Below are 18,931 nucleotides of genomic sequence, written 5' to 3'. Positions count from 1 at the left end.
CATGGAGCATGTCCTACAGAGAGCCTGGCACCTAGTGGGTGTTCAATAAACACGATTCCCTTTTCCATTTCCTCCTTTTAGGGGCATGGTTTCCAAACTGTTAGAACGAGTAAAGGCTGTTTTGTGGTGATTTTTCCAGAAGCCTGCTGTGTACAGGTGACCTCTGTCTGCCCAGAAGTGTTCTCTGGGTCCATTTCAGGATTATGACCTCCTTAAGGGCAGGGATGTGATCTGTCATCTGTCTCATCCATCTACCTTATCCATCCATTTATCCACCCAGCGGTTTGCATAGTGCTGCAGAAGTTGTAGGATGGGAGATGCTTATAAAATTTAATTTTATCCCATGTGAGAAAAGCAGGTTCACAGCTTGGAGCAGTCTTCCTCTATCAAGTGAACCTGGATCTGGGGCCATCATCACCAGGCAAATAGCAGTGTGCATATTTCCCTCACTCTGGTGCATATTTCTACATACACTTGAACACATTCTCATCTTCCCCTTGATGCCCTGTCCAGGGGCAACGTGGTGGGGCAGAATGTTAAGAGATTTTTCTGGTCAGACACTGCGAGTTCAACTTAGGATCTGCTGCTCATTCATGGAATATGGTTGAGCAAGACCTGAACTTCCAGGACGCTTTGTTCCCTTAAACCTCAAATGGGAAAGATAGTACTTGGTTTCTAGGGCTGCAGTTAGATTGCACGTTTACACCATAGGTATATTCTTGAGCACTATGTGTTTGTACATTTCATATATCTCTTCATGTTTATATATATGTAAATATATATAATATATTTAGTATATACATATATACTTGTGTGTCTGTCTAACTTAGAAAGTGCCTGTTAGAAACTAGGTCCTTAACTGCTAAGTTCTCTACCACTTTTCTTACATTCCATTTTGTACAAGCTGCTAAATACTTATTTGAAAATATTCCACTCTGTACACATGCATGGGAACCCATCAGTAAATACGACTCACGAGAAACATCTCTGCTCGTCTCTGTGGATGTCTTCACCCTGCCCTGGCTTGGCCAGCCTGGGTAAAGACAAAGCCTAACACAAGGGTTGGGTTTGGATGCCTGGAGTCAGTGAAACTCCACTGGTTTTCACATAGAGAAAATATATATTAATAAAATATTACTAGAGTGCCTTACAAATCGACATCAGAAGAGAGCCCTGCGAGGCTACCCATACCCCTCCTCTAGCTGCTGCTTGGTCCACAGCAGACCAGGTGATAGTTCATGCAAGTGGGGCGCTGAGCATCAGGACACGTGCCTGCCACTCACAGAGCTTCTCTGTGGGTCCCCTGGTCCTACAGCTTGTCCTGCTTACAGTTTATATATCTATGTGACTAGTGCACCCCCCCCTAAGAACTCAGATTTCTAGACATGTCTATGGTTGTTTCTTAACAGTTTTCTCTTTGCTATTTTTCAAATGTGGGCAAAATACACAGCTGGAAAATAATAGTGTTCACCTACGGTTTCCTTCATTTGTCCTTCCTTCTGTCCTCTCCTTTTCTGTCTGTCCTTCCTTTCAACCTGCAATGGTTCTTGTGTGGTTCATTCATTCATTTAACCAGCGTCTGTTGAGTGCCTACAATGCGTGCAAGCTATTGCATGTGCCCAGTGTGGGTGGTGGAGGTCATGGTCATGGGTGTCCTGGGGCTGATGGTGAAAGAGGCAGAAACCCTTTGAGAGCATCACATCATGGAGTAGGAAGCCAGCCTTTATCAGTGCAGTGCAGGAAGGCCTCCTGCAGTCAGGAGAGCTTGTGGTCATTCTAGGGGAGGTGACTCAATCACAGGCCTGGGGCACTTTCCCCAGGAGAGTGAAGGCTGTGCTGAGCCTCCAGAGCAGATAAGAGCTAGCTGGGAGAGAGGGTGGACTGAGGGGCTGAGGGGCACATGTCCATGTACATGCCCCCTGTTCAGGGCTGGCTGGAGGCATGGGAGTGGGGAGGTCTGGAGCAGAGAGAAGGCAGGAGACGACGGAGGAAGGCCAGGGGAGAGCCAAAGACCGGGCCCTGTGGAGTTTTGGAACACACTGTAAGGAGTTTAATATAAATTCTTAGGGTCTTCAAATAGTACTGGTGGGTTTTCAGCAGAGGTGACTGTCAGCTGGGGCACGGCAGATTCCAGGGGCAGCCAGGGTGGGCAAGGTTCTGGAAGAGGCTGTGTCAGCAGAGGGCGGGAGGCAAGAGCTGATTACCACCTGGGGGGCTGGTGGGGAAGCACTGTGTTCCAGGGTCCTGGAGGTAACTGGGGACCAAATGTGTGGACCAATAAGACAGCAAGTGAACAGCCTGGGATGCTGTGGCTACGAGCATGGCGGGTAGACATTTCAAGCAGAATTGGAGCAGTAGGACTGGTTTCTTGGGTATGGGGCTTAACATGGGCTGCAAAACAGAAAAAAACCCAGGATCTCAGAGGACATTTCATGTTGGTGGAGCAGGTTAACAAAGCCATGTTATGGTCTGGATGTGAAGTGTCCCCCAAAAGCTCACCTGTGAGACAATGCAGGAAGATTCTGAGGAGAAATAATTGGGTTGTAAGAGTCTTAACCCAATCAGTGAACTAATCCCCTGCTGGGATTACCTGAGTGGCCACTGAGGTGATAGGGTGTGGCTGGAGGAGGTGGGAATTGGGGGCGTGGCTTCGGGTATATATTTGTATAAGCATGTGAAGTCTCTCTCTCTGCTTCCTGATGATCATGTGGGTGGCTTCCCTCTGCCACACTCTCCACCATGATATTCATCCTCACCTCCGGCCCCAAGGAGTACAGTCAGCCTTCTGTGGATTATGACCTCTGAAACTGTGAGCCCTCAAATAAACTTTTCCACCTTTAAAATTCTTCTGGTCAGATCTTTTAGTCACAGCAGCCAAAAAAGCTGACTAAATCAAGCCTTAAAAAGAGGGATTTTGGAAGCAAAGGAGGGGAAAAAAAATCGTCAGTGACATTACATAGCAGCTGGGACAGTCTTCAAAGTGATTTGTCATTAATCATTTAGTTTGATGGCCAAAATCTACATCCACACACACACACACACACACACACACACACACACACACACACAGAACAAAGCAAAATCAGCTCAGAAAGGCTTAATGCAAAAAGTATATCTATTTGATCATGGGAATGAAAATCACTTGTGTGAAAGACTTCAGTTAGAGCTGGATCCAACTGCTCAGACAACGGTGCCAAGTCATTTCCTTCTCTCACAGGGCTGTTCCCTTCTTTAGACTGACTTCATTCCTAGAAAGACTCTTCAGTAACATAAAACCCAGGATCTCAGAGGTGCCAGCAGATCTAGGTTTACTGCACATCTAGAAAGTCCTGGTAGGGTTTCTATTTACCAACAGTTTTAGGGAAGGTTCTCTTTTCTGTCTTATTGGCCTAGCTTTTCTCCCATGTCCATCACTGACCTAATCACCCAATCCTAGAGATTCAAAACTTGGCGCAGTTTTGGGGTTGGATCACATGTGCCCCCCACCCCACTGGAACTAGAGATGGGCTCACTGTCCCCTCTCCAAACCAAATGGACAGGGAAAAGGGAAGGAATTTTCTCCACTAGAAAGTGGAATATCGCAATGACAAGAAGAGTAAATGTATATTGGACAGGTGAGTGAACACGCAAACAAATAATGCAGATGTTCTTTACCTCACCAGATGCTGAACAGGTAATTTGGTGAACTTAGAGGGTGAACTTCCATTTTAAGAGATTTCTTTTTGTGACAGCCTCTTGGGCACATACTAGTTTATAAATACCCTTCTATGGGAAAACCATGTCTGTACTTGATATTTGTGGTGTTTGCTGGAAGGTAGAGAATCTCCATGTCTGTCTCTTCCTCAGATGGGGTCTAATATCAGACTCAGTCATGTTCTCCATTCATGAGAGGAAGCTGTTTTTCTCACCTGGAATCTTTTAAAACAGCATGAAAATTGTCATAAAATTGCTAGTCGAGTCATACCTGGAAGGTGAAACAAACTTCAGTTGTTCTTTCTCATTTTCTGATGGAGGCAGATTGATACGGGTTTGGGCTCATAATTCAATGAAGATATGTCCTTGACGATGACTCAAGAGGGGTGTCTAATTTAGAGCCCTTATTCTCTCATAAGTTATTTTTTTTCATGTTCTTCTCTGAATTACTTCATCCTTTAGAAGATTTTTTTTTAAATTTAATTTTATGTTCTTTTCATTTTATCTTGATTAAGCTTTGAAAGGCCTTTCTGAGAAACTTATTCTGGCTGATAATTAATTTTAAGGTATTCTTTCCCAGTTCGTAATAGCTTTTGTTATTGTATAATTAAAAACAAAATTAAAATATTTCTGCCCCCTCACTGTTGTGAAGCCTATAATCCAGCTCCCGGCGACGATGGGGATGTCACCGTCGGAGGCAGAACGTGGCGCCTTCGCTATCTATGCAACTAAATTAAAACTCCAGCAAGAAGAAACAAAGCAAATATTCCATCGTTTCATGGGATCGATGAGATTTTATGATAAATGATTTCCTCCCATCATTCAATACTCTTATCTCGTCTTTTCAGGGTTCTAGGATAAATGGGGGTGAGGATTAAGTCACTGCTAACCTGGCATAGTCCTTACAACCTCATGGGGCTTGCAAATCCCCACTAAAGTAAAACTGTCCCCAACCTTAGGCAAAGGAGAGGACCTAACAGGGAACCATGAAGGACAGTTCCTGCCTATTTCTCAACTTCCGGAAGCGTTGTGGAGACAGAATCCTAAAGACAGCTCACCCAAGATTCTCAAAGCCAGGTTATTGACACCATGAAGGGACTTTGCAGGTGTGAAGTCTTGAGTCAGCTGACCTCAAGCTAAGATCAGATGAGTAAGACCAATCAGGTGAGCCCTTCAAAATTAGAGAGTTTTCACTGGATGGAGGCAGAATGGGAACCTGGAGGTATTCATGGATCCTCAAGGACTCAGGGCACGGTGACAGTCCTGTCCTAGAGGTGGAGGGAGCCACCTGCCAGCACCACAAGAACCAGTGGAAAGGTGAGAGCAGCCCCAGTCCCCGATAGCCAGCAAGGAGAGGAGACCTCAGTCTTTAAACCACACGGACATGAAGGGACAGGGAAGCAGATATTCTCTCAGATCCTCTCTAGAAAAGACTGCAGCCTGGCCAACACTTAGACCTCAGCCTGGTGAGACCTTGGGTAAGGAAGCCAGAAAGCCCAGCCACACTCTCTGTACCTCCAGACCTGCAAACTGTGAGATCATAAATGGGAGTTGCTTTTAGTGGCTAATTTTGTAGTATTTTGTTACACAGAAAGAAAACTAATACAAGCATTTAAAAGCAGATACATAAAATCATGTAGAAGTAGGGGACAGCGTGACTTGGACATAGACCTCTTAGATGTCAAGGCCAGCCCCTCCAAATGGTGGCAACATTACTGAGCTTCTGAAGATGCATGGAAGCAGATTCTTAGAATTAGCTCAGAAACCATTTTTAGGAGTTCTTCATTCCTCCCAATGAAGAAATAAAAGAAAAATCAAACCCAATAGGATAGTTATATGCTGTATGATTATGTTTTGGTCAGCGATGAGCTGCATGCAGGGCAATGGTCCCTCAGGGTCATATTGTCTAGTGACATCGTGGTTGTCTCAGTTGGTGTAAGTGCACTCTATGATGTTCACATAATAACAAAACCACCTGTGGAGACGTTTCTCAGAGGGTATCCCTCCTGCTGAGTGGTGCATGCTGGCCAAGCAATCTCTCCCTCTGCATCACTGACCTTTACGTACTCGAGAACAATAAGTCAGGGACAGAGAGAAAAGGATCATATGTTTTCTATGATATGTGGAGTGAGAGGGAAGAGATGGATAAAAAGCGTAGCCATGAAAGCAGAAGGGAGGCCCTTGGGGTAGAGGAAGGAGGTCCAGGAATGGAGGACAGAAAGGAGGAGGGTGGTATGGAGAGGGAAATTGATCTAATTATTCGTGAATATACCACTATGAAACCCACCACTTTGTATAATCACTTCGCAGCAATACAATATATTCCAGTGACACTGTGCCTGTAAGACCAAGAGAAGGAGAAAATGTGAGCTTCCCAGAGCAAGGTCCTTGATGGGTGGAATGTGTTCATGAGCTCCTCTCCTATTCCCATCGGATGGATGTGTCTGGGACAGGCTTTTGGGGTGGGGCTGCAATTGGAGTCTAGCGGTGGAGCCGGGGATGCTGCTCAGCACCCTGCGCAGTTCAGGCTGCCCCCGAGTTCCCACAGGAAACCACAGATGTCCCAGATGAACAGGTCTGCCTCTCTGCAGTTGAGAGATCCTGAATGACAGGTTCTGCCTTGGTTAGGATTTTAGGACAAATGGGAAGATCTTTTGTTTCCTCCACCCCACCACAGTCCTGGTCTTCACTGACAGCATGCTCTTGATGGTTTTGCAGAATATTTTATCATCTGCCTCAATTTTAGTCTTCTAAGCCCACACACCTGCTTAGTTCCTGTCCTTTGACCCACTCGCTCCCATGACAGACACAGGAGAGCACTACCCCGTGCCAGGAGCTGCTGCACAAGTGTCAGCTTCACCTTTATGCAGCTTTTGTGGAAATTCTGAAACACAAACGCTCTTATCCCCCCTCATGGAGGGAGAAAGTAGAAGAGTACAGGAGCCAGGCGCCACGCCTTGGATGGCGAAGCTTGTGAGTGGCAGAGGTGCATCCTGACCTCAAAGCCCACCATCCTAATAGCAGCGCTTGCTGCTTCCTCTGTGCCCATTGAGATTAAACTTGCTTCTGCTTTTAGTTTTTAAAAACTCCCTAACAATTTTGCCCGCTGACCTTTGGTCTGATACTTAACATCGCCTATCTGCTCCTGTTGCTGGATTTCCGTGATTTCCAACCTGTTGCCACTCATTCCTTATCGCAAGCGTTTATCCCTGAAGTATGTCATATTCTGCTTCTTCCTTATCGGATATAGTGAAGACACAAATTTGCAAAGTGAGATGGAAGACGAGAGCCATCTGTTACTCTTCATGGAGCAACAGGGGCCACCTTTGCAAAAACACAACATTGGGTCATATCTCACGGTCTTGCATCAAACTTCTCAATGGCTCCCCATTTCTTAGGATAAATCTCACCTTCCTGGACATGACCCACAGCGTGCCGCACAATCTGGCTCATACCTACCTCTATGGTTTCGACAGCCAGGCTGAGGGGACAAAGAGACTTTTAAGTATATGGTCATTCAATTACAGTCATTTATCAAACATACAGGGGGTCACATCACTGTCCCACTGGAGGGATTCTAATGAGTGTGACTGAGCAGCTACATGAATCGTGGTGGGGACTTAGGATGCAGTATGAGCCCGACCACTTCTGTCGAATCAGACAGTCATGAAACTATCACTTTTCATGGAGATAAGTACTGGGGAGGAAATCAACGAGTTCTGTGAGAGCCCACAATAAGAAAGAATCTGGGTGTGTCTGGGAGAACGCCCAGGGAAGTCTTCTACTGATGCTCAAGCCAAGACCAAAGAAAGTGAGAAGCGAGAATAAACCAGATTAGGGAGTGGATTCTGTTTATAGGTCTAAACAAAGTACACGCACCATCCCGTGGAAAAGTAAGCGTGGAGCTTGAAGGGCCATGGGAGATGGCAGAGCAGGAGCTCAGGAGGACAAGAGTGATGCTGGGTTGCTGTGGAGAGGCTGCCCTGCCCTGGTATTCTGGAGCTCAGCCAGGCCCCTTCCCAGCTTCCTTTGAGTAAGATGCTGCCACGTGGTTATTCCCCGCTGAGGCTGTCAAGGAAGGGAGGTGAGAAAGTGAGCACCGTCCTTCCTTTCCCCCTCTGCTGGATGGGACAAAGACAAAGGTGAGGCCCGAGAGAGGCAGGATCCAGGGCACCCCAGGGAACCACTAGCCAGCCTAGACTGGGAGGGAGAATTCATTGATCATTTTGTTATCACGTGACTGCTGTATGAATGTAGTCACCAGTGACTCAGGAACAGTTGAGAAGTGGAGTTGTGAATCTTTCTCCCAGTGCAGAGATCTGTAGATGGCCCTTATTTTGTTCCCATCTGATTTGTTTATTTACTTATTTATTTATTTATTTTAAAGTGATTTCCCTGTCGAATTATTTATTTGCTTATATTTATGTGGTTCTGAGGATGGAACCCAGGGCCTCACATGCACTAGGCAATCTCTCTACCACTGAGCCCCAGCCCCAGTCCCAGCCCTGATTTATTTATTTATCAAACATATAGGGAGTCAACATCAGCCATTTTCCTGGGTCCTGAGCATATGCAGATGAATAAGCCACACTTTCTATCCTCGATTCCAGATGGGAAAGGGAATTGACGGATATCCACATGCTGAACAAGGCACTATTCATGCTGGAATGGAAGTGTGAAGGCGATGTTTCAAGCCTGTGTAGAGAAAATGTTCTTGTGTGGGGAACCCGTGCTCCATGCTGTCTTTGTCTATAGGCTCCAAGTGCCAAAAGATGATGCTGATGGTTCTGTGCTGACCAAGAGTGTTCTGCTTTCCAGAGCGCTCCGAGATATGCCATCTCCCTTCATTCTCCGGCAGACCTGGGCCAGGTGGCCAGGCAGTGCTGGCTCTCACTGACGACTACAGGGAAGCTCAGCACATTGATGAACTTCCCCGAGAACCCATGGTTGATGAATCTTGGGGTCTTAGGGAGATTGGGGTTCCTGAGGCGGGGCCAGGCTGACAGGGGTGGGGAAGGGGGAACTCCAGGCACGCAGAGGAGTGGCTGCCTTTCACCTGACCCCATTGTATTTCAACACTAGTAACTAGCATGGCCCTCCCAGGCCAGACACCACAGACGGTTGGCCCAGGCCCCTGCTGTGCCCTGCCGACTGGCCCATGCTCCCTCGCTCTGCACAGTGTATTAATTTTCTTTTTAAAAACGCATTTTTAGCATTAAAACTATATATACACACACAGTAAAAAAGGAGTAAAGAATATAAAAGTGAAGTCAATTTTTCTTAATTTCCCCTTCAAAACCGGTCACTTAATGCCAGAGGCCATGACAGTTCCTGCATCATTTAGGGACACTGCATGAAACCTACACACTCAGACACAAGCTGGGGCCCACTGTTCTTACCCCTTGTTGTGTGGTTTTCTGTTTAATGTGTCTGGGAGAGCTTCCGGGTCCTGGCATGCGGGTTACTCATTCCTTTCATAGCTTTGGAGTAGAACTCTGTAGGTTTCATTCATTTATGTAACCACCTATATCATGTAGACATATAATTTAAAAATATGCAGAATATTTTCCATAAAAATGCACAAATAATCTGTATACTCATCTATAAATACCTATGGATTATCTATTTACCCATAAATCAATCAATTAAATCAGAGGCCAGGTTCAGCCTGCTACCTGTTTCTGTGACGGCAACACTCCTGGGACACAGAGGCTCCCATCTGTTCATGTCACAGCAGAGTGAGGAGTTGTGACGGAGACCATGAGCGCACAAAGCCTGGGACATTGACTATCTGACCTTATAGTCAAGTTTGCCAAGACCTACGTCTCATGTGGTTTGTGCATTTATCTGTGTGAATTAGATAGATCAACCTCATACGGGTAGGTTTTGTTTAACTATTTTCTTACTGGGGAATATTTAGGTGGTTTGTAGAGTTTTATCATCAGTACTGCTATGAACATCCTTTCACATAAGATTTTGGGTAAACCAAGGTTGTGCCTACCTGATAAAGGCACAGTAGACTTGCTGGAACTACCATTTCATGCTTGTCTCTGGAAAGTGTGCAACAGTCTTTGCTCCACCACAGGGGGCTTGGAAAGATCTGTTTCTGTTCACTATCACCCATGCCTTATGGTGATCTTTGCTGTTTTTTAAAATTATGAGTGTAGTTGAGCAACTTCATGTGTGTTTAAAAGTTGTATTGTCTCCCTGGCGAACATGTTAAGCTTTTCTCTCTTATTAGGATGTTGTCTTTTTAATACTTATCTTTTTATAAGAAATAACAATATTGGTGTTTCTTATCTAATTTATTATCAACTATTGACATATGAGAATTTTCTGCTTTCAAAATGAAGTCTTGTTCCTTGGTACTTTCTGGTTGTTTTCATTTACATTTACATTGTTTATCTCTATATAAGTTTTCACTATCCAACTATCCACTTTTCTTAAAATATCATTGAATTTAATCAAATGTCTTTTTATCCTTTGAACATCATCAGTTTTTCCGGCCATTGACCACCTAGTATGCTAAATTATGCCAACAGGTTAGAAACCTCATCTGGACATGGCGAATCATTCTTTTAATGTGCTTTAATTAGCTTGATATTAACATTTAATTTTAGACTTTTTGCATGAATATTTACATGTTGCATTGATTGGTGATTTTCTTGTGCTTTGTCCAGGTTTTATCAATGGTGTGGGGGCTTCAGAAATGATTTTAGGGTGGTGCGTGTTTCTTCTGTATGTTCTGAGACATTTTAAATATGTTTGGAATTTCCTGCTCGTTGAATTCATTTGGGAAACTCTCAGGCCTAGTGTTATTGGGGTGGGTAATGGGGGTTCCCTAGCCATAGAGCTTCCAATTTGTGTTGTGAAAGCAATTTATCGAGCAAGTGCTCCTGGAAGAAGGGACCCGGGGGCAACAGAACAGAGCAGAGAGTCTAAGTAAGGACAACGTCTCAGCTGAAGTGGAGCAGTGGGCTGATCCCACCAGGAGCTCTGGAGCTTGAACACCAGCTCTGAGTATCTTCTGAGGTGGGGCGGGTGGCCCTGGGTGTTGGGGTATAGGTGAGGCCCTGGCTGCCAGCAGCTCCCCTGACCACCTCTTCAGGGACGGCAGAGTAGAAAGGTAGGCGGCTCCCACCAGGTAAGGTAATTCTCTGAGAAGGAGCATCTATGAGCTGTTGGCCTGCACGCCCAGCTCTGGGGACAGGTGTCTTGAAGGTGGCCTTGGCGGAGGGAGCACCAATGGTTTCACGGTAGGAGACTGGCATTAGGATGACTTGATTTACTTCTTGAAGACAGTTTTCCTATGACAAAATTTGGCACATAGTCAATCAACTTACTCTCAACAAACATACTTTATACCAGCCTTTAACCTTAAGTTATTTTATAATTTTAGAAATGGCTGTAAAATATAGGAATATATGCTATAAAACAAAGGATTAGTATTTAGGATAAAATGATAAAATATCTCTTCACCTCCTGGTCCTCTTCCTTCCTCAAATCATGCTGCCCTTCCGAGAAGTGGCCTCTGTTAGCAGGTGTGTTAATTGCTGTGTGTGAGTGTGTGTTAATGTAGGTATATGTACAGAATGTACTCACGTGTGTGTGCACGCGTGTGTAAATGTAGGTATACATAGAGTATGTACTCACATGTGTGCGTATGCATTTGTGCATTTTTTAATTTTGCGTGACATTTGCACAGTCACTTATTTTCATAAGGACCTGGACGTCAATTTACAGAGGTGGCCACACAAGTCAGCGCAGGTTCATGTTGTCTGACGTAGACTTTGGCTGCAGCTCGTGGTCTCCATGTGTGAAATAAGGGTTTGCATGTTTGAAATAAAATGTGAATTGATTCCTGGGTTCTGTGAAGCCTAAGACACTTGGCATGGGGGGGTAAGAGGAGATGAAGTTGATGAAGTTGAAAAGTAAATCTCTTCAGTGTCAGTGGCTGGGATCGTCTCAATTTTATAAAAGTCATTACTTACAAACAATGTAATAACCTCTTCTGTATCATCCTCATTTTACTATATAAACCCAGGAAGCATTTACTGAGCACATTCTTGTGCCCCCTGAACAACATCTCTGAACTCCAGTTTCCAGGGGAGACCTGCCCTTTGGGGGTTGGCTATCATTTAAATGAGGGGTGTTTATAAAGCATGGGGTACACTTCCTGGCACAGAGTAAGCTCTAATGACTGTTGATTTGTTCCACTGCTGCTTCCCGTCCCCCTAACTGCCTGATGATGGCTCTACACTTTAGCGTGCTCTCCACTAGGACAAGAAGGGAGCCCGCCAGGTCCACATGGAAATACCAAACCACCCTGTTCAAAAGCAAGGCACATGGGTGACCTGTGGCCTAGTGTTGTGCAGACAGACCGCTCAAGTCTTGGTGGATGATTTCTTAGAAATGAATAACCTAGAACAATCTGCCAAAGCCTCAAGCTGTTCCTGCTTTTTGGATACATGAAGGATGAGGGTTAACAGGTAAATCACATACCAGGATGCCAAAGGAGAATGCTCTACCGTTTCAAGGCCAGCAGGTTACTTGATAAAAATGAAAACCAAGCAAATGAAACACTTATAGCAGACGAGCAGAGCTGACAGTGGCCTCCTCTCTAAATCACCAGCCATTTTTATATAGTGGGAGTGTGGCGGGCCGCTGGGGACTTGGGATTGAATCTTCTTTTTGGACGATCTGTCCTCTGAGTGGGCTCTGGGAGTCAGGTGCCTGCTGCGGGAGAAGGAACCATCTGTGGAAACAAATACCCCTGGAACCCAACTCCAGCTTCCGCTAGTAAGCAATTCCATCTCTGATCCTCTGAGGATGAGGTCTTTGAAGTGCATGCTCTTATTCAAGCTTGTTAATTGGGTGCTTCCTCCCTGGGGAGATGCAGCAGGCAGGATGCCCCTGCTTTATCTCAGGGTGGAGGAACCCTCAGGGAAGCCTGGAACAAGAGGAGACCTGCCTGGGTTTAGGGCAAGTGAAATACACTCCCTCCTCCTGGTTGCTAGGAAGGGAGGCCACAGAGCTGCCTTAGGTCTCTCTTGGCAGTCGTGTCATTTGGAGAGACCCCAACTGCACCCGAGGAGCGTGCCATTCTCTTCTCACAAAGGCTTTGCAAAGAGCTGAGTGGCCTCAACTTGAATTACAATCGCGCCTCCTTTCCGTGTCTGGCTTCTAACCCTCCGAGCAGATCTTTTGATGTGTGCGCATTTTCCCGGCTTGGAGGTTTTTCTGGCAAACTGCACAGTTGGCAGTGGGCACAGCGCCGGCCTCTGCAGAGCTGGCAGGGAATAGGGTAATGTACTCAGCACCCACAGAGTCCAAAGTCACTTGAAAGAGACAGTGACGGTCTCTAGATGAAGTTGGCGAGAAGATAAAAGGGGCCTGGGGCCTCCGTCTTGGCCACATTGTTTGATTTCAGTTGATGGCCCCAACAAACGTTCAACTCATTTTCAGTCGTGCAGATGAAAATGTCCTTCCAAGACATGGGGAGGAGGTGAGAAGACACATGGAGGGTCCCCGAGGACCGGGACGGTGGGAGAGGAATGCACGTTGACGGGCCCCGAGTGTCGTGTTTTCTGACCTTTTTCTTATCACAGTGATTCCCACCCTGGGAGCCAAGAGCACCTCAGCTGTCTCTGGAGTCCTTGGTGAACCCACTGGTCACTGTCCTGCATAGTGCGGGGAGGCCAGTTAAGCAATGTGACGAGGAAGTGTTCTTAAGTAAGAGAACAGAGCCCGGGCTAGGTTTTGATGTTTTCCATAGGGAGTGGTTTCAGAGTTTGCGTCTCAGGGTGGATAAATGTGACCAAAGTGACTTACTTACAAGGTGGCATTGACGGGATTCCATCCAGGATCAGCCAGATTTCAGAACCCTGCTTTTCAACCCCGGTTCTCTAGGACCGAGGATTAGAATTACAGTCACCGTGTTCCTTTGGGACATTTCTTGTGTCATTTGATTCACACAAAATAATTTTATCTGGATGATGGCTGGCTACCCTGGTGAGCACCTGGGTTACTCTAAGACTAAAACCACTTCATCTCCTTGACTGAGCTCCGTTTGTTCACGTTATCTGCCTCCCTTTGGTAGCTGAGAGGTGGCACTCAAACGGAGAGATGCTGAGAAAGAATGGTAGGGGTCAAGCCTGTGAGCAGCTGTGGAGGTGCTGTCCCCACACTCCGTTCACCAAGGCCACTGGCTTAAGGCTCAGGGTGAGCAAAGTCACAAAGGGCTAGGGACACCCAGGAGTTCTCAAGGGCCGAGAGGTTGACGTGTATTGAAAGAAGAGCATCATCAGATCGGAGTCGGTGTTAAAGGGGGAGACGACAGCCTGCGGGCAGAATCGCTTCTACTTTGAGGACTCAGAGCTCGGCCGCGTGCCTCGTGCAGTCCGGTGGGTTCTCTGGTGTGTGAGCTGTGGACACGTACACAACCCCGGCTGACTCTTGGACCTTGGTAGGACTTTCACAGGGAGGGGAGTAATCAGAGCTATTTATATTTGCATATTATCTCACTGTAGCTGTCTTGGGCTACATAATCTTCCATAATAACCTCCCTTGGGGTTGTTCTAGAAGCATTATTGTTTTTGTTTGTGTTTATTTTGAACTCTGGGCTGCACTGCTGGGGATCCCGGCTCCAGGTCATTGCTTGAATGACGCCCAGGTACATTGAACTTGGCAAGGCTACACCTGCTGTCTTGGGAGCAACAGGTGCTCACTCTGTGTCAGCAAACTGCAGTTGAAGAAGACGCTGCTTCCCAAACTCCCAGAACACCCGGGTCTCCCTTCACGTCCTCCCAAGGAAGGTAAGCAACTCCTACATTTCTGGATGGACAGGCAGCAGAGAGGGCCATCGGGCTTAGAAATATTAGTGTAATTTATGCAACAAAAACTTGTTATGCTCTGAGATAGAATCATAAATCTCTTTTAGTTATTCATATGCAAATGTTGAAAGCTCACACGCTCCTATAATGGATGAGCGTCCATAATGACTCCTGCCCTATTCACGTTTAATGGAGAAGAGATAAACACACACACTCACACCATCAGGTGTCTTTGGAGCTGACTGCCGTGCAGAGGTGAAAGGTGTTGGTAGAAGAGGTATGTTCATTAGAGAATATGTGCCCAACTTAGTCTACTCTAAAGGCTTGAAAATGAAATCATTATTTACAATAAACAGTTCTGAATTATTTGGGGGGCTTCTACCTTTCAGTGATTTCACTACTTGCCTTCATTAGGGAGTAGGCTGGGAAAGCGGCAGACAATAATAACTGCTTTTTTTTTTTTTAGCATGTTTATACCTCTCAAATTATTCTCAGAGACGTTTATTAATTATTTCATTCAATAGCTTTGGTAATAAATTAGCTTTTATGTGATTGCCAACACTAAATGACTTGCTCTATAGCAAGTAAGTGAAAGAAACAGAACCAAAGACTGGTCATTGCTTTCTCTGGACTAGTTAGCTCTCTTGCATGGTGGGTGGGTGACGGGAAGCTCACGACTCAGCCCCTTTCTTCATCTTTGCCTTTTCTCCTGGTGCTGATTCCATTTGCAAGTAAGCTCTCTCTCACTGTGGCTGGGTGACGCCAGCAGCTCCAGGCCCGCATCCCAACTTCTCAGAACACCCAGAGGACAAAAAGCCGCTTCCTGTTTGTCTTTCCAGCCAAAGGCCCAGGCTCAGCCTGGATTGAGTCACATGGTCATTTCTGAGGCAATCGCAGTAACTGAGAGGCACTGATTGGGCCAGTGCACATGTAATGTTGGAAGGGGACAAATGCCATCTTACCCTGTGGACTTGGTGGCCTAGAAGCTGGAAAGACATATTTCCCTGAGAAACATTAGGGAGCTTTCATCGAAAGAGGAGTGACCAAGTGCTGACCAGGCAGCCACCACGGTCACTACACTGGTTCGTGGGCAGGAGACAGGGAGTGTGAATGGACCATCTTCAAGTAACTGTGGAGGGGGCTGAGCTCAGAACTCATTTCATATTTCCCCAAATTTTCTTCCAGCTGTCCCCTGTATTATTTTTCTTACAGTCCCTGTAGTTTTAAATAATTTTCAAGCAAATTTGATTTCTTAAATAGTAACTGATTTTTCCTGTTTGTATTAATTGTTTCCTGACTAGTATAATTGGGCCGACACAGAGTGATTACAAAGTAACCCAAGCCTGACACTTAATAATTCATCACCCATCTAAACTTCTATTTCTGGGCCAAAAATCTGAAAAGATTTTTGAGATACTAAAAGTAGTTTGCAAAACCTGGTGATTTCTTAGGAGTCTGAAAGCCCAAGTGTGGAGCGTGTGGAGCATGTGAGCCTCGGAGTCATCCCCCTGTGGCGGCGGACTTCACCCCTCCCCCAGCTTCGGGTACCTCCATGGTCACATGTTCCAACCAAAGAGCTGGTGGACCAAGCAGGCTGTGAGTAAAGGGACAGATCTCACTTGAAGACCTGGTTTGACTGTAATTATATACGAGTCTCCTCTTTCTTTGTTATAAACAATCTAGTAAACTGTTGAAATAGATCATAAAGGTTGATCTCTCAGGGAGAATATTTCGGATGCCTGGGGCTCAGGATTAGGGAGTGATGAAGGCAAAAAAAGAAAGCTGTCAGTGGGTAGCTCTCCCTGGATGGCTTTCATCTTCACCAGATGTCAGAAAATTCTGTCAGCTTGACTTTGAAAATGGATTCCAGCATCCAACATGTCCTCTCCGACGGAAGCTCAAACAACCTTAATTTGTTACCAAAATGATTGCAGTCATTTCTCTATCACCTCACTGCTCCTCTCCTCGCCCCTGTCTACAGTCTGTTTTCAACCTCACAAGAGAATGATTTGTGTGCCGTGTACCTAGAGACCCACCGCTTTTCACTGCCTCAGCCCACACCTTCATTATCTCTCACCCAGACTAGCAGAATGGTCTTCTAAGTGGGCTCCCTTATTGTGCTTTTGTTTTCTACCATCTAACCTCAGGAGTAGCCCGAGTGATCCTCATCTGTCTATCAGATGCCATTTTTCTGTTGAACCAATCTCAACTTTCCACTACTGTAACAAAATACTTGAGATAATAAATTTTTAAAGAGAAAAGGTTTACTTCAGCTCATAGTTTAAGAGGTTTGCAGGCCATGACCAGCTGGCCTTGTTGCTTCTGGGCCATAATGAGATAGCGAGCACATCATGATGAGAGCAAGTGGCAGAGCAAAATGACTCACTCCCAGCCAGGGAACAAGAATGTGAAGAAGAAGATGGAGTCCTCATTTTCCCCTCAAAGGCTTGCTTCCAGTGACCTAAGGACCTCCCAGTAAGGCCTCCTCTTAGAGGTTCTGCCACATCCCAATACCATGCCCCTGGGGACCAAGCCTTTAGCATTGGGGTTATTTGAGATTCAAACTCTGACACTCCTCATCTCACCCTGGGTAAAAGAGTCCTTGTAGTGGCCATGTCTGCCTGATCTGCCTTCACTGCCTGTGCCGGTCACCTCTGATGTCACCTCTGTTACAACCCCTCTTGACTCTGCTCAGCTGCACAGTTCTTCCGATGCAGCTGCATGTGCCGGGTGTGCCCCTGCCTCGGGGAATTGACACTGTTCCTCTGCCTGGAAAGCATCTGCACTCAAGAGATCGCTAGCCTGCCCCTCCCCTCCACTCAGATCTTGGTCCAGTTGTTGACTTTGAACAAATGGGGGCTTCCCTGGCCACCATGGTAATTTCCCACAGGGCCTGTAACCCATCACCACAAACTTAGTGATGTAAAAGAAGTCTTCTGGAAGAGGTCAGAATCCAGAATGTTCTCCATCAGTTAGAATCAAGGGGTCAGCAGGCCTGCATCCCATTTGGAGTCCCCTGGGAAGACTCAGATTCCTCCCTTTTACATGTGTGTAGACATGGCCCACATTCCTTGGCTTGTGGCCCTGTTCCATTCGCCAACCATATCTCTCCAACATTGGCTTCTTGCTCCATGTCTCCTCTGCCTCCTTCTTATAAAGATCCTTGTGATGCTCCTGGACCCACCCAGATAATGCCAGAATGGTCTTCTCACCATCTTCACCTTCATCACATCTGCTAGGTGCCCTTTGCCATGTAAAGCTTACAGATTTCTGGAATTAGGACATGGACATTTGGTATAGGGGAGGAACTGGCCACCTAAACCCCCCTCTGTAAGTCAGCCTTCCCCTGCCAACACAGTCACCCCTTTCATCTGACATGTTTCATTATTTACTTATTTGTTTGTTTACTCCATCAATAGCTTAGAAGGAAGGGATTTCTTCTGCTGTGGTCCTAGAGCCTCACACAGAGCAAGCATCCAATATATATTTTAAATAAGTTACTCATAAATATGTCATCCCCCCCCCCAAAAAAAAAACAGTATAAAGGAAAATTTCACATGGATTCTATTTTGGGCTCTTGTAAATGCTGACAGAGACCAATATTTCAAATGCCATTACTCACCAAATATTCTCTTTTCTGCTCAATACAGACAAGAGCAAGGAAGAGAACCGGGTGGCACATACCTGTGAGAGTCACTCTGCAATCCTGCTGTGCACAGTTGGACTTGGAGGCTCAATATATACCATCCGGTGCCTGTCTCATCACACTCTCCATCTGTGATTATGATTCCTGTGCTGAGAAGCGAAAATAAATTTTAAAAGAGCAATTTATTATTAGCCTTTGAAACAAAACCAGGGCTTTGCACTTCATCACTTAAATTGAAACTTGTCTTACATTATTTTATTTTAGTTTTTTAAAGTGACAGATAACACTGTATGTATTTCAGATGTACAGAATGTGTTGACTGCATTATTTTTGAATTGCTGTATTCAATCTAGGGAGAGCAACCTATACTACTGTTTCTGAATGTGGCCATTTACAGGTGTGTAAGGATTTATAATCCTAGCAGCTGCAAATGAAAAAAAAAATGGGGAATCTTCCTGAATTTTCAAATACAAATTATATAAAATAATTTCAATACTATTACTTTCAGCATATTGGATGTTGGGTGCGTGGGAGATCTTACCTTATGGTTTTATTTCTACTCTCGGGTGTCTCCCAGCTGAAGTTAAGTTTCTGTCTCTTTTTGAGAAGAGCATCACGTAATCCCTTGCCCTTCCCCCTCCTCTCCGAAGGGTGCCAAGACAAAGGGCGCCAAAGTCAAAAGTTTTCTCCGCCAATCCCCATGGGACACAGTGTCAGCTCTCCCGTTCCTGAGTCACCCTGCCAATCAGCACCCGCCACG

This window comes from Spermophilus citellus, assembly GCF_964194105.1.
Source record: "Spermophilus citellus genome assembly, chromosome: 4".
Taxonomy (NCBI): domain Eukaryota; kingdom Metazoa; phylum Chordata; class Mammalia; order Rodentia; family Sciuridae; genus Spermophilus; species Spermophilus citellus.
Note: the sequence above shows the minus strand (reverse complement) of the source record.